Genomic DNA, 13647 nt, shown 5'->3' on the forward strand with positions numbered 1-13647 from the left:
GAGCGATGGGGGTGGAGGCACCTACAGAGCAGTCGGAAGGAGGAGAGGAGGAGGTGCCCTTGAGGAGGCAACGAGCGGTGGGGGTGGAGGCACCTGCAGAGTAGCCAACAGGAGGAGATGAGCAGTGTGCGAGGATCCGTGCCTTGGAGGCAGAGATGCAGGCACTTCGGGTGACTATTGTAGTACGGGATCAGCAGCTGATGGATGAGCGAGCATGAGCAGATGAGCTGCGTCGAGAGCGAGATGCTGCGAGACGAGAGGCAGTGCATCATGGTGCCCGAGCTGCCTACTATTATGCCACCTATAGGAGTGTGGTGCCACCAGGACAGGGTCTTCCTGATTATTCAGAGCGAGTAGGCAGATCAAAGGGTGCAGTGCAGGCACTAGATAGGAGATAGGCTCCTCCACCAGGGCCAACACTAGCCGCGGAGGGTGGCAGTCAGACATGACATTGTCTTTTGATTTGTACCTTATGTATTTTTGAGACATATATCCAGATTTTGGATCTCACATTTGTATATGTACCATGACACATTTGATATATATATGAGATACTGGGTTTATTGATATTCTTGTGTACTTGTCTCAAAAATGTATGTTTTCAGCTTTCATGTGATGTTTCAATTTTTTTGTTTCCAGCTCATGCATGTGTATATGCTTATGTGTATTGTTTTTGATCTCTCATATGGGTTGTATAGATTTAAATGTTTTCATGAAAATGTGACACTTGGATAGATCGTATGTGATGATTTTTTTGGATTAACCCCTTGTGATGACAGGTAAAGAAATGTAGTGAAAGATTAAGAAGGTGAAAAGACATGAACAGGAAGAAAGAAATATATGAAAGGAGTTAGCTGATATGTCCATGCAAAGATGAAGAGAGAGATCTCCCCATATGCAAGAATGCAAGACTAAGCTAGAAAATGAACCTAAAATGCAAGCTAATATGCAAAGTGGTTTACCAGCAAGAAGCGCATAACATTTAGACTCTTAATTTCATCATTGAGCATTTATTAGGGACATCATGAGATCATACAACCATCACTAGTATAACTATGAGGATATGAATATGATCGATATTAGATAGGTATGTGGAAATCCAATCTAAGCATCAGAGACATGTAAGTCAAGATAACTACACGATTAGATTCCCTAAGTTTAATTTAGAAAGATTACACCTGTATCAAGGCATAAGCGCCAGGATAAACCCTGAGTGCGGTCTTGAAAAATAGTCAAGGATGATACATTTATAAGTCAAAGTGTTGAATAGGACAAGCATGAATTCTTACAACACTATAGACAAACAAAAGTATACCCACAAGCAGAAATCAAGAAAATATGTCCCATGCCCCCAGTCTTCTAGTCAATGACATCCTTGAAAGACTATTAGGGAGGGAATACATGGCAAAGAAATCATCATAGACAACACACAAAGTAGATAAATGTTAGCATAGCTCAGTCGTTAAAGTGTTAAAGTGCGTGTGTGTAAGTCACTTGGCCATTTCTTCCAGACTTGATTCTGATAGTGAGAAATATCGCGACATCGGAGACCATAGGTAAACTATCTGTAAAGTGTTGAAAAAAACTTGATGTCAATGTGGGGGAAGTGTTGAGAAACACTATTTTGTGAGTTGTCAAAGAAACCCTAATGCACAAGAATACCTCAAAAGGCTAAGAAGCTATGCCCCCAAGATGAGGACAAGAAACAATTCCAAGCTAGGAAATATGTAGCGAAGTGGATGATTGAGATTGATAGACATAGGTGCAAGGGTTTCAAGTAGCGCCTGTTTCTAGATTTTCACCACTTGACAGATTTTTTCAAGACTTTTTCCAATTTTTTTGTATTTTTAAATTTTTGATTTTTTTGGTGATACATCAAAGCACCTATTGCTAGGTTTTCACTAAGATGATCATTTTTTCAGGACATTTTCTAATTTTTAGGATTTTTTCAGCATCATAGATATATATAAGATAGGTGAGCAGCAAGCCTCTAAGTATAGAACTTCTTCAAGTGTAGGATGTTGATAGGTTCTGCAAGTTCTTCACCCTCTAAAGTAGACAACTGGTAAGCACCAGACCCAAATGCTACTGTGATAATGTAAGGACCTAACCAGTTAGGTTCAAATTTCCCTTTCTGTTCTCGATTTTGCTGATTTTTGGGATTCTCTCTAAGCACGAGTTCACCAACTTGGAACTCACGGGGGTGAACCTTTTTGTTATATTGTGTAGACATGCACTTCTGATAAGCTCTCATGTGATCAAAAGAAGCCTTGCGCCGTTCATCCAAAGTCTCTAATTCCTGTACTCGCATAGTTCTATGATCTTCATCGGTTATTAACCCATGTAAGGAGACGCGCAAAGAAGGTATATCGACTTCTAATGGGAGAACAGCCTCAGAGCCATAGACTAGAGAAAAGGGTGTAGCCCCTGTAGGAGTACGAATAGAGGTTCTATAGGCCCAAAGTGCCAGATTTATTTGCAAGTGCCAATCTTTCCCAGACTTGTGAACTGTGCGGTGTAGGATTTTCAGCAGTGTTTTATTAGAGGCCTCAGCTTGGCCATTCCCTTGGGGACAGTAAATGGAAGACCAGTGTTGCTTAATTCGAAACTTTTTGCACAGCTGTTTTAAGTCTTTATTTTTGAACTGTCCTCCATTATCTGTAACAATAGAGGATGGAATACCATATCGACAAATGATGTGATTCAGTATAAATAGGGCAACATGTTTGCCTGTAGCAGCAGATAATGGTACAGCTTCAACCCATTTAGTGAAATACTCCATTGCTGTGATGATGAATTTATGACCGCTGGATGAGCTTGGATGGATCTTTCCTACCAAGTCAAAGGCCCATTGCTGAAATGGCCAATATGTCACAAAAGGGATTAACTCTTGCCCAGGAGCATGTATCAAGTTACCATGGAGCTGACATTTCTGACAGGACTTTGTATAGTGCACAGCATCAGCTTGCATGGTGGGCCAGTAATAACCCGTCCTAAGCAGTTTTCGGGCAAGTGCAAGGCCATTAGAATGTGCCCCACAAATGCCATCGTGGACTTCGGCAAGTGCCTTCTCAGACTCTTCTAGCTCTAAACACCTAAGCAACGTTCCGTCTAGACCCCTCTTATACAAGTCACTAGAGACCAAAGTGTAGTGTGAGGCATTACGAAGGAGTTGGCATTTTTGGTTGCGCGTGAGGGTTTCGGGAATAACTTGATCACGTAGGTAGGAGAAAATAGCTGCATAGCAGGAGGAATCGTGACCCACAATAGTGTAGATCACCTGGTTATCTGAAGAATCATAGGCTGGATGACGCAATTCTTCCACCAGGAACTCAAATCGCGATTCATGTTCTTGTAATTGGAGGATAGATGCTAAGGCGGCCATAGCATCAGCAGCCTTGTTTTCTGCTCTCGGAATTTGTTGGAATGTTACAAAGGTAAAATAGTTCCTTAGAGCATCTATCAACTTTTTATAAGGGATCAATTTATCATCCTTTGTTTGATATTCATTATTCACTTGGTTCACAACCAGTTGAGAATCCCCATAGATGTGTAGCTCAGTTATTCGCCATTCAAGGGCCATTTTGATCCCGTTTGCTAATGCTTCATACTCTGCAATATTGTTTGTACATGGGAACAATAATTTGTAAGATTTTGGGATCGTATAACCATGAGGGGAAACAAAAAACACCCCTGCTCCTGCTCCATTCTGTGTATGGGATCCATCAAAAAACATTTTCCATGTTCTGTTAGTAATATTCATGATTGAGGCATCTGGAAACTCAATTTGTAGAGGTACTACATCTTCAAGTGGGAAGTCAGCCAACTGGTCAGCTATGGCCTGTCCTTTGATTGCCTTACGTTCAACATACTGAATGTCAAATTCGGAAAGAATCATCATCCATTTAGCAAGGCGACCAGTAAGTGCAACTTTACTTAATAAATATTTCAAAGGGTCTATCTTGGCAATCAAGTGAACTGTATGGGCCAACATATAATGCCAAAATTTTTGGGAGGCAAAAACTACAACAAGGCATGCCTTCTCTATACTTGTATAATTTAGTTCATAAGCCACCAAAGTTTGACTAATATAGTATATAGCTCTTTCTTTACCCGTCTCATCACTTTGGGCTAAGAGTGCTCCTAGAGAAGAATCCGTAGCTGAAATGTACAGAATCAAAGGTTTTCCCAAAATGGGTGGCATCAAAACTGGTGGTTTTGCCAAGTAGCCTTTGATTTGGTCTAAGCTTTGTTGACAGTCACTATTCCAAATATGGGTAGATCCTTTATGCAGATTTTTATTGAAAGGTTGAGCCTTATCAGCTAATTGAGAGATAAATCTTCTTATGGATTGTAGCCGTCCTTGCAGACCTCTAAGATGACTGATAGTCTTTGGTGGAGGCATATCCATGATAGCTTGGACCTTCTCAGGGTCAACCTCAATGCCTTTTGCTGAGATGATATAACCTAGCAATTTTCCAGAAGTGACACCAAAGGCACATTTTTTTGGATTCAACCTAAGTTGGAATTGTTCCATACGGTCCAATATCAAACTAAGGTCTTTGAGATGTGTGTCTCGTTTATTTGATTTCACCAGTGTGTCATCAACATAGTCTTCCATGTTTTTATGCATCATATCATGAAAGATGGTTGTCATTGCTCTTTGATATGTAGCGCCAACATTTTTGAGCCCAAAAGGCATGACATTCTAGCAAAAGGTGCCCCATGCACATGTAAAGGCTATCTTTTCTTGGTCTTCTGGAGCTATCTTTATTTGGTTGTACCCAGAAAATCCATCCATGAGTGAGTACATCTCATAACCCACAGTCATGTCCACTATCATATCGATGTTTGGTAGTGGAAAGTCATCCTTGGGGCACGCTTTATTGAGATCTCTAAAATTAGTACAGACTCGTATGGATTTTTCATGCTTGGAGACAGGTACAATGTTGGAAATCCACTCAGCATAATCAATGGCCCTAATGAAGTTTGCATTCAATAGTTTTTCTAACTCTGTCTTGACCTGTAGAGCCACATGTGGATGCATTTTTCTTAACTTCTGTTTGACAGGCTTGACATCTGGTGAGATTGATAAGTGATGCATGATGAGATCTGTATCAAGCCTTGGCATGTTAGAGTATGTCCATGTGAAGTTGACCTTCTTGTCTTGAAAGAACTGAGCAAACTGTGTCTTTTCTTTGTCTGACAAAGATTGAGCTACATGGATAATCTGAGGACATTCTTCTGTTCCCAAGTTGATAGGCTGTGTAGGTTCGACTAGAACCGAAGATCTATCATGGAAATAGCTTGGCAAACTACCAAGTACCTCATCCACAGGTGCCTCAGAGAGGTTTTCACCATTAGATACGTCTTTATTTTTACTTTTTTGAGGGTTAGACACCGCCACAATGTGGTTTTCGCTGTCTGATCGCTTATTTTTTCTTTTAATTTTTTGACTGAGGTACTTGATATCTGATTTTGTCATGTTAACCGCGGGTTCACTGGTGGAAGAAATGACAGTTTCAATTGCGTTTAGATAACAAGCAATCTCATAGTCATTTTGGAAAGACCGTATTTCAAGTTTTTGATTTTGGATAGACCAATCTATGAGCTTTGGGTAAATTAGCGAGAGTGAGGGAGAAGTTTCAATGTGATTGATATGGAAGGAGTCATCTCTGGTGACCTGTGAAGTTAAGCCTATAGAAAATGTCGCAAAAGAGTCCAGCTCAAGAATAGTCCTAGAGGAACTAGCGTGATCCATTGAGACATGTTGTGAGTCAAACTCATCTGACCTCATACTAGACCGTTTGACTACATCGGGTTGGGTTGCATAGGCATGAATGACATCCACCCCTAGCTCGCAAGATGCATAAGAGAGGCTTTCCCATTCATACTCATGAGAATCTGTACTTTGACCCCTATTTATGAGATGAGCAATATTTTGCCTAATTCATCCTCTATTTATGTCCTCAGAAGTAGACCCTTCTTGTTCCTATTGTTGGGAGGTAGAAGCTTCTTCATTATTAGCAGTAACTATGTCTTCTCCCCAAAGGAGGGAAGTGAGAGGAACAAAGTCTTCGTCTTGTGTAGTAGTAGCAATTACAGGAGAGTCATCATCCTCTGATTCACTAGACATGAGTAATCTTTGACTACAGTTTGGTGTATTATTGTCTAGCCCAAAGCCTAGACCAGCGGTGTCTCGAGCATCATGACCTTGAGTGTGACTTAAAGGTTCAACTAGAGCATTCTTACAACCAGTTAAGGACCCGTGGCCCTGGTAGCCCATTTTTGTCAAAAATTTATAGCCTTTTCCATATTTTTTGGGAGAAATAGGGATAGTCATTGTAACCTCCTCGTCTTCTTCTTCTCTATAGATCCAGTCCCTAATGGCTTGTTCTTCCTTCTCTGCTTCCAGTGGTATGGAAGATTGCACAAAAGTGCCAAAAAGTGTCATAGCAGAAGCATAAGACTTCTTTGCAACAGTTGGTTTTCCATAAGACCAAGGGGAAATTGGTAAGGCAATAATAGAATCCAAAGTATACTCACCCATACCAAGGCTCATCATTTTGAGTTTTTGTTCACATTTTATGAAAGATGGTGCTAGCTCATGAGAAGAGCGATTTTGCGTGACTAGCGTTTCGGCAGCAGATAATGTGTTGATAGACATGGAGTTGTCACCGGGGACAACTACTTCAGTACCATTAAAAGGAAACTTAATGCATTGATGGTATGTAGAGGGTACTGCTTGCATATCGTGAATCCATGGTCGTCCCAACAACAAGTTGTATGCAAGTGGTATGTCTAAGACTTGGAAGATAACATTCTTCTCAACTGGACCAACTCTGAAGTACAATTAGACCTTTAGAAGGCCTTTCAACCTCATCATAGGCCTTTATAGTGATCTTGCACTTAGGATCGATGGCAAATTCAGACATGCCCAATTGTTGGATTACATTGAACGAAATGATATTTAACCCTGCACCATTGTCTATCAGGACTCGACGAACGCGGGTACGAAAGATTTGAACTTCGATATGAAGAGCAAGGTTATGGGGATGACTGAGAGCTCGGTCATCTTCTTCAAAAAAGGTGAGATAGTGAGGCAAGGAGATGTGGTTAACCATAGCTTGGAATTGTTCTGCATCAATATCTGTGGGAACGTTGGTAGTACGTAAAGCTTTCTCAAGGATATCCCTGTGCAAAGGAGATAATTCTAGCAATTCAAAAATGGAGATTTGTGCTTGCGTGCGTTGCAGTTGGCTAACAAGATCATAGTTGGAGATTTTGGAAGTAATTGGTTGTTTAGACGATGAAGCATTTTTAGGATCATTAGCAACTTTTAGGACAACCTTAGATTGCCCCCTAGTGACAGCGTTGAGTGGTTCACCTTGAGAAGATGAAGGCTCAGCCACCCAGAGTACCACCTTGGGTCTAGTATCAGTATGATTTTGAGGAGTGGATCGTGTCCTTAAGACCACTTTTGGTCGTTCATCTTCAGCATCATAATTTGGCCAGTTGTCATTGTTGTAGCTTGTCATACATACGTATTCAATGGGCTCAAGCATGCCTATAACATTATCAGTGTCAGCGTAAGCATAACTAATTTTGGCATCATGATTCTTTTTGGCAGTTACCCTTGAGGTCTCACCCTTTTCATATTCAGGTAATGGTTCTTGGAAAGCCTTATGATTAGTATTCTTAACAAGGCCATCTATAACAACTTTGCCAGTTTTGATGAGGTCTTGAATTACATCTTTGAGTTTGAAGCAATTCTCTATGTTATGTCCCTTACTTCGGTGATAGCTGCAAGTATGATCTTCTCTCCACCATGGAGGTCTAACGGGTGGATCATAAGGATGTGAGTTGTCTGTCAAGGTGACCAATTTGTTTGCAATTAAGGTTTTTAAAACCACTTCATAAGGTTTGACCATAGGTGTGTAAACACGTCGCTTCTTTTCAAATTTAGAGCCTTTGTCAAAGGTTTGTGGTTTCGAACCTTCTTGTTGCTTTGCTGCATAGATGGCATTGGAAAGGTTAAATGTAGGTTCCTTAGTCTTAGGGGTGTCCACTACTCTGTCATTGACAACATACTTGTTTTTGTTCCAAGGTTTTCCTTTGTCTTTACTGTTCCCATTGTTAATTCTATCCTTGTTTATGGTAATATCACCTTTTTTGATAGCAACATCCTCAATGCAATAGGCACTTTCTACCATGGCGTTGAAGGATGTGAATAACTATTTTCTTAGATCAAAGTATAATTTGGGTACAAGTGTGTTGACAAAGATGTCAATTTTTTCAGCCTCGGGCACTTGCCGAGGATACCGAGAGTATAAAGATCTCCATCGTTGAAGGTATATTGCAAAAGACTCTCCTGGTCTTTGTTTGATGTTGCATAAGTCTAGCACTGTCACAGGATGTTGAATGTTGTACGAATATTGCTGGATGAAATGTTGCGCAAGTTTTTCAAATGTTTTAAGAGGAGGACTCAATTTTGTGAACCACTCCATAGCTTTTCCTCTTAGACTTCTAGGGAACAAACACATAAGAAAGGTGTCTTCATGCATAAAGTCCATGCTAATAGCATAGAAATGTCTCACATGGTCGTGAGGGTCACCATTTCCATTGTATTTGTCATACTTAAGAACCTCTATATCCTTAGGAAATGGTAGCATGTATAGACCCCTATCAAATGGAAGAGCGCAAATTGATTCAACAAATGATGTCTTAGGTGGCTCTTTTGAAGTTTGCAGTTGTGTAAATTGTTTTCTTAGTTCTTGTATTTCTTCCCTTAAGATTTCAGCCTCAGTGGGCTCTCGTTTTGCGATAATATGTTCAACATTAAAACCTTGAGGGAGTTTCCATCCCCTAGCTGCCATGTATCAGAAGTATTGGTCTCCATTTTCCTCTAAAGCTCTGAGCATTAGTTTTTGGGCGAAGCCATCTTGTTGAAATTTGATCACATCTTCGCTAGTTACTTCTTCATCACTATCATGATGAGATGGTTTAGGTGAAGGACATGCGCCAGCAACAGCTCTAGGAGTCCTTGGAGGCGTGTGATTACCATCATTATTTTCAAAGGGATTTTGAGGACAAGTTCCTTTATATCCTTTGTAGCATGCCTGATTGTCAGTTTCAGCTTGTTGATTTTCTCTCTCCGTAGCATATATAGCCTCCAAAGTCTTTTGGGTTTCACGCACTTGTTCTTCTAAGCGACGTTTAATTTCATCGAGATGCACCATAGTGACTATACCACTCGTACCCTCGGGTGTCTCAAAGGGTGTACCAAATGGATTTTTGAAACTATAAAGTGGGTTGTGCCGAATGTTAGCTGTTTGTGTTTGATCAAATTCGAGGTTCTTGTCACAAAGTTGTTTGCGAGGACATTTGGGTGGTGTTTCCAATTGTTTGAAAATGAAAGGCATGTGGCTATTTTTACCACCTTGATATCTAGTTGTGACCGGCATGTAAAGAGTTGTCTTTGTTTAGTAGGACAAGAAAAGCAAGCCGAATTTGAAGCTTTTACGATCAGGACTAGTCACTTGTCAAAATGTGATTAGATGGCTTGTCAAACAGTGCTCAAGATCTTACAGCACAGGTGACTCGAGCCGAGTGGACGAGCGAGAAGCTCAATAGTGGATAGCTAGAAAGATAATAGCTGAATTTTGACAAGTGATTTATCAAGACGTTTCAAGACTTACATTCAACGGACTAAACCCATCTTTTCAACTTAGGATGAATTCTTCACACACTGATACGTGACCAGGATCAAGGGTGACTAGCGTGATGCTCCTTAGACCAAACAAATTCGACGGCAAACTCTATTTTTGATCCAAAATGACTCTGGGTGATACTTTTTCAAAAGGAGGGCGACATAAGTTCAACAAATAATGTCGTGCAATAGAATTTTAGGAACAGTGCGATACTTTTTGTCCAGGCGACAGATATTTATACCAAGTGCGACAGAATATTAGACACAATGCAACATAATTTACTACTGACGTGCGACATAATTTTTGAAAAAAATGTCGCGCGATATTTCTCGTCAAAGCGTGCGACAGAGTGCCAGTTTTGTGTAAAAAAAGTCAATTTTTTGTTTTGGAGTTCATTTCAATTTGTCAATCAGACAGTCGTTTCAATCAGACAGCATTTCGTCTCAGCTTGTATCAGTAATCAACAAAGTTTGCAAACAGTAAGTGTTGTAACATGTCTTCAAAACAATTGATCAAGGGTAAAAAAAACCTTGTCAATACGCACTTGGGATATCAGAACAACCTTTCTAACAACTCTTTATTGGAATGTTTATGTTGCAAGAACGTTAACACTGGTCAAAACATCAAAAACAATAGCCAAGCAATCTACCTTAGAGTCACGGTTCATTACTCAACAACTTAGCCCACGCTTGATGCTCCTTCGCCTCACACCAAGTGGTTTCCCACAAGAGATATTGGCTTTGTCATGGAAGTGTCGTAAGCACAACTAAGGGAACACATATGGTGAGTGTAAATCTTGGGGTGATCCGGGTAGTCCACTAGGATCGATCCTTGCACCAAGAAGTTGAGCGGCTAAAAAGGGTAGTTACTAACTTAGAGTTTTTAGATCGGGCTTCCGTTCATAGTGTTCCTCTTGCTCCCAATTATGGGACACCTCACCTTGCGATGAGTAACCAATCTCGCGATCATAAGAGTACCTTAAACATTCTTGCCTAGTGATCTCCCTATGGTCAAAATCTCATAAGCGATCACACTAGGAGAAGACAAACACTATGTCTACCAAAGTTTTGTGTCCTTGGTAGCCTTGAGTTTATAGTGGGTTGGAAGAGCCAGGTAATCGGCTTGTCCCCACTTGGGTCGTCCCTCTCAGATTGTCTGAGAGCAGGCCCTCTAAAGGATCTTAACTAGACAAAGCGGATCAACTTTCGAAAGTCAAGATTTCTGATTCACCACAAGGGTGAAGAACATACTGTCCTATTCCAATTGTTTTCTCCCAAACATGCCAGGAAGATTCAGTTACCCCTTATTTTTGAAACCAAATGGCAAGTCAAGATTTCTGATTCACCACAAGGGTGAAGAGCATACTCTCCTATTACCAAAAGATTCCAATCACAAGTTTTATGTGCCTATAAAAAAATAAACAATTTATTCAATACCGCACATGGAAACAAAAAATAAAGCAAGTTTGGGTTTTTATGCTTTGGGCAGCCCTGCAAACAACGTTAGTAGCCCTTGCACATTTGAAGCTTTGACATGCGTTCTTTTTGTATGCAAGGTTTCGATATTTTCTTCACAAAAAAAAGCAACTTGCAATCACAACTCATTAGCCCATAAGTTAGCACAAAATAATCATAAAAACTGTGAATTAAACCTCTGTAAAACAGTTTAGAAATCTGTTTAAAGACGACAGCAAGCCAGCTACGAAGAAATTTGGTCAAATTCCTCAAGGAATGAGCAAAAAAATGTCAGGCGATACTTTTTGCTAAACAAAAGTCGCGCGATACTTCGCAGTATAAGAGGGCGACAATTTTTGTCTAGGCGACAGTATTTACATGTTCGTGCAATATAATTCTGCATAGAGGGCGATAATATGTAGGCTGCAAGCATGACACTATTTCCAAAAAAGCGTCGCACGACAGTACTATGAACTGTCGCGCGATACTGGAAAAATGTCGCCCAATGCTGCGACTGTAAAAAAAAGAAAATACAGAGCAGTACGGAAAACGTGAGCAAAAACAAGAAAAAGTAGGGCGAATGTACAATCCTACCCCACGGTGGGCGCCAAAAATGTACACTCGAAAGTGTCCCACTCTAAACCCTTCTATCCAAATGATTCCATGAGTTTGGAATGCTTGGATGTCGGCTTAGAGCTCCCTATCCATGGAGTGCAAGAGAGTATATTTCAAGAATAAGAAAGCTCTCAGATGAGCCTTAGAGATACTCTTCTTGCTAGTAAACCATGCAATGGGATGTTCCAAAGACAAGATGCAAGAATGCAAATGTCTCAAGGAGTTCCTCAAGAATGCAATGCAACTAAAGATTAAATTAGAATGAATATGAAAAGTGCAGCTATTCTAAGCATGGATGAGAGTGTTACAATACCATTATTAAGCTACATGTAAAAATGAAAGCTAAGCTAAGCTAGAATGCCATGATGCCATGGATGAGAGAATGTAGACAAGAAATAGAAGTTCTCCACAAAGCTCCAAAGAAACCTGTTAGAAAATCTGCAGCATAACAATATTCAAATGAGGATAGATTGAGGGGGAAAGCTCTCTCTCTTTTAAATATGTACAGACGGTGGAGATCAAGATGAAGATGGTGGATGATCAACGGTTGAATTCGAAAATAGGAGTGATCCATGTGCATGCACAAGTCAACCAATAGAATATAAGTTGACTTGTCATATAAGACAAAAGTCTCACAAGCTTTTTCTTTTATTTGTAAAATAGAAAAAGGACTTTATGTGTGCATTTTAAGTGGGTTAGAAGAATGGGGTCTTTTATTTAATTAAAAGGGGACATGTTCTTTTAATCAAATAATAAACTTAGGATAGCATAGTCAAACTATAGGTTATAATCAAATAAATTGATTATTAGCAATTTGGTCTAGGTAAATGATTAAATTAATTTAGCCAAAATGCTGAGAAGGGGGCTAATAGTCTAGATGACCATTTTTAGGTGATTACATTTGCCCCTCTTTGACTAATGCGTGATCGATTTGGCACATTGGAGTTTGCATCATTCACTAAGTTGGCACATAGACAACATAGTTATTTGCACTCCTAATTTAGCACATGTTGTATACACCATTGATTTGTGTGCTACACCATTGTAGGCTTATCCTCTCATCATCACACTTACTTCCGTGCTTAATGGAGGATAACCCATATCTAGTGGACATGTGCTTGGTTGTATGACTTATCATGATGTTGATTCTTAATAATTCTAGATGCATCTAAGAGGCCTTTATATACAGGCACTCCTAGTGTACTTGTACATTGAATTGAATACTATACAATTATTTTGATCATACTCCGGTCTATTTTGTTCTTGTGTTTTGATTTCCTTGGTCTTGGGTGAATTCTTCCCTAAGAAAAATTCTTATAGTTCGGAAATCACAACAATTATCAAACAATTGTTATCTCATAATCTCACAAAGATTCACTTCCTTTCTACCCACACACATCTTATAGGCTACATTAATGAATCTTTCTAACACTTCATCATCTCTAGAAATGGAGTTCATCTTGTAGGATAAAATTTTGCTGATAAACCTCACATCAAATTTCTTAATATTTCTTACATAATTCCTCTTCCATTCTAGTCAATTTCTATGTTTTGTTGTACAAGCTTTTTCACATTCTTTTCATAATGGGAATTATTCCTTTGTTTCTCAATCCTTTCACTTCATGGATTAGGTCACTAGTAATTTTAATATGTTGATCTCCAATCCAAAAATTATTTTCATATACATGGCTTAGAATTATCCTTACCCAATCCTCATTCTTAGATTCATGGTGAAATATGTATTGCACAACCTTAAGTTGCCCTAGGTGCTCAAAACCTTGCTTACATGTCATATCTTACTCATATACATTGTCAAATTCACTCATAATGTTTTGTGTCTTATATGGTCTCAAACTTACAGTGAATGT

This window comes from Cupressus sempervirens, chromosome 11 (assembly GCF_028749045.1).
Source record: "Cupressus sempervirens isolate cs-2001-9-10 chromosome 11, ASM2874904v1, whole genome shotgun sequence".
Classification (NCBI taxonomy): Eukaryota; Viridiplantae; Streptophyta; class Pinopsida; order Cupressales; family Cupressaceae; genus Cupressus; species Cupressus sempervirens.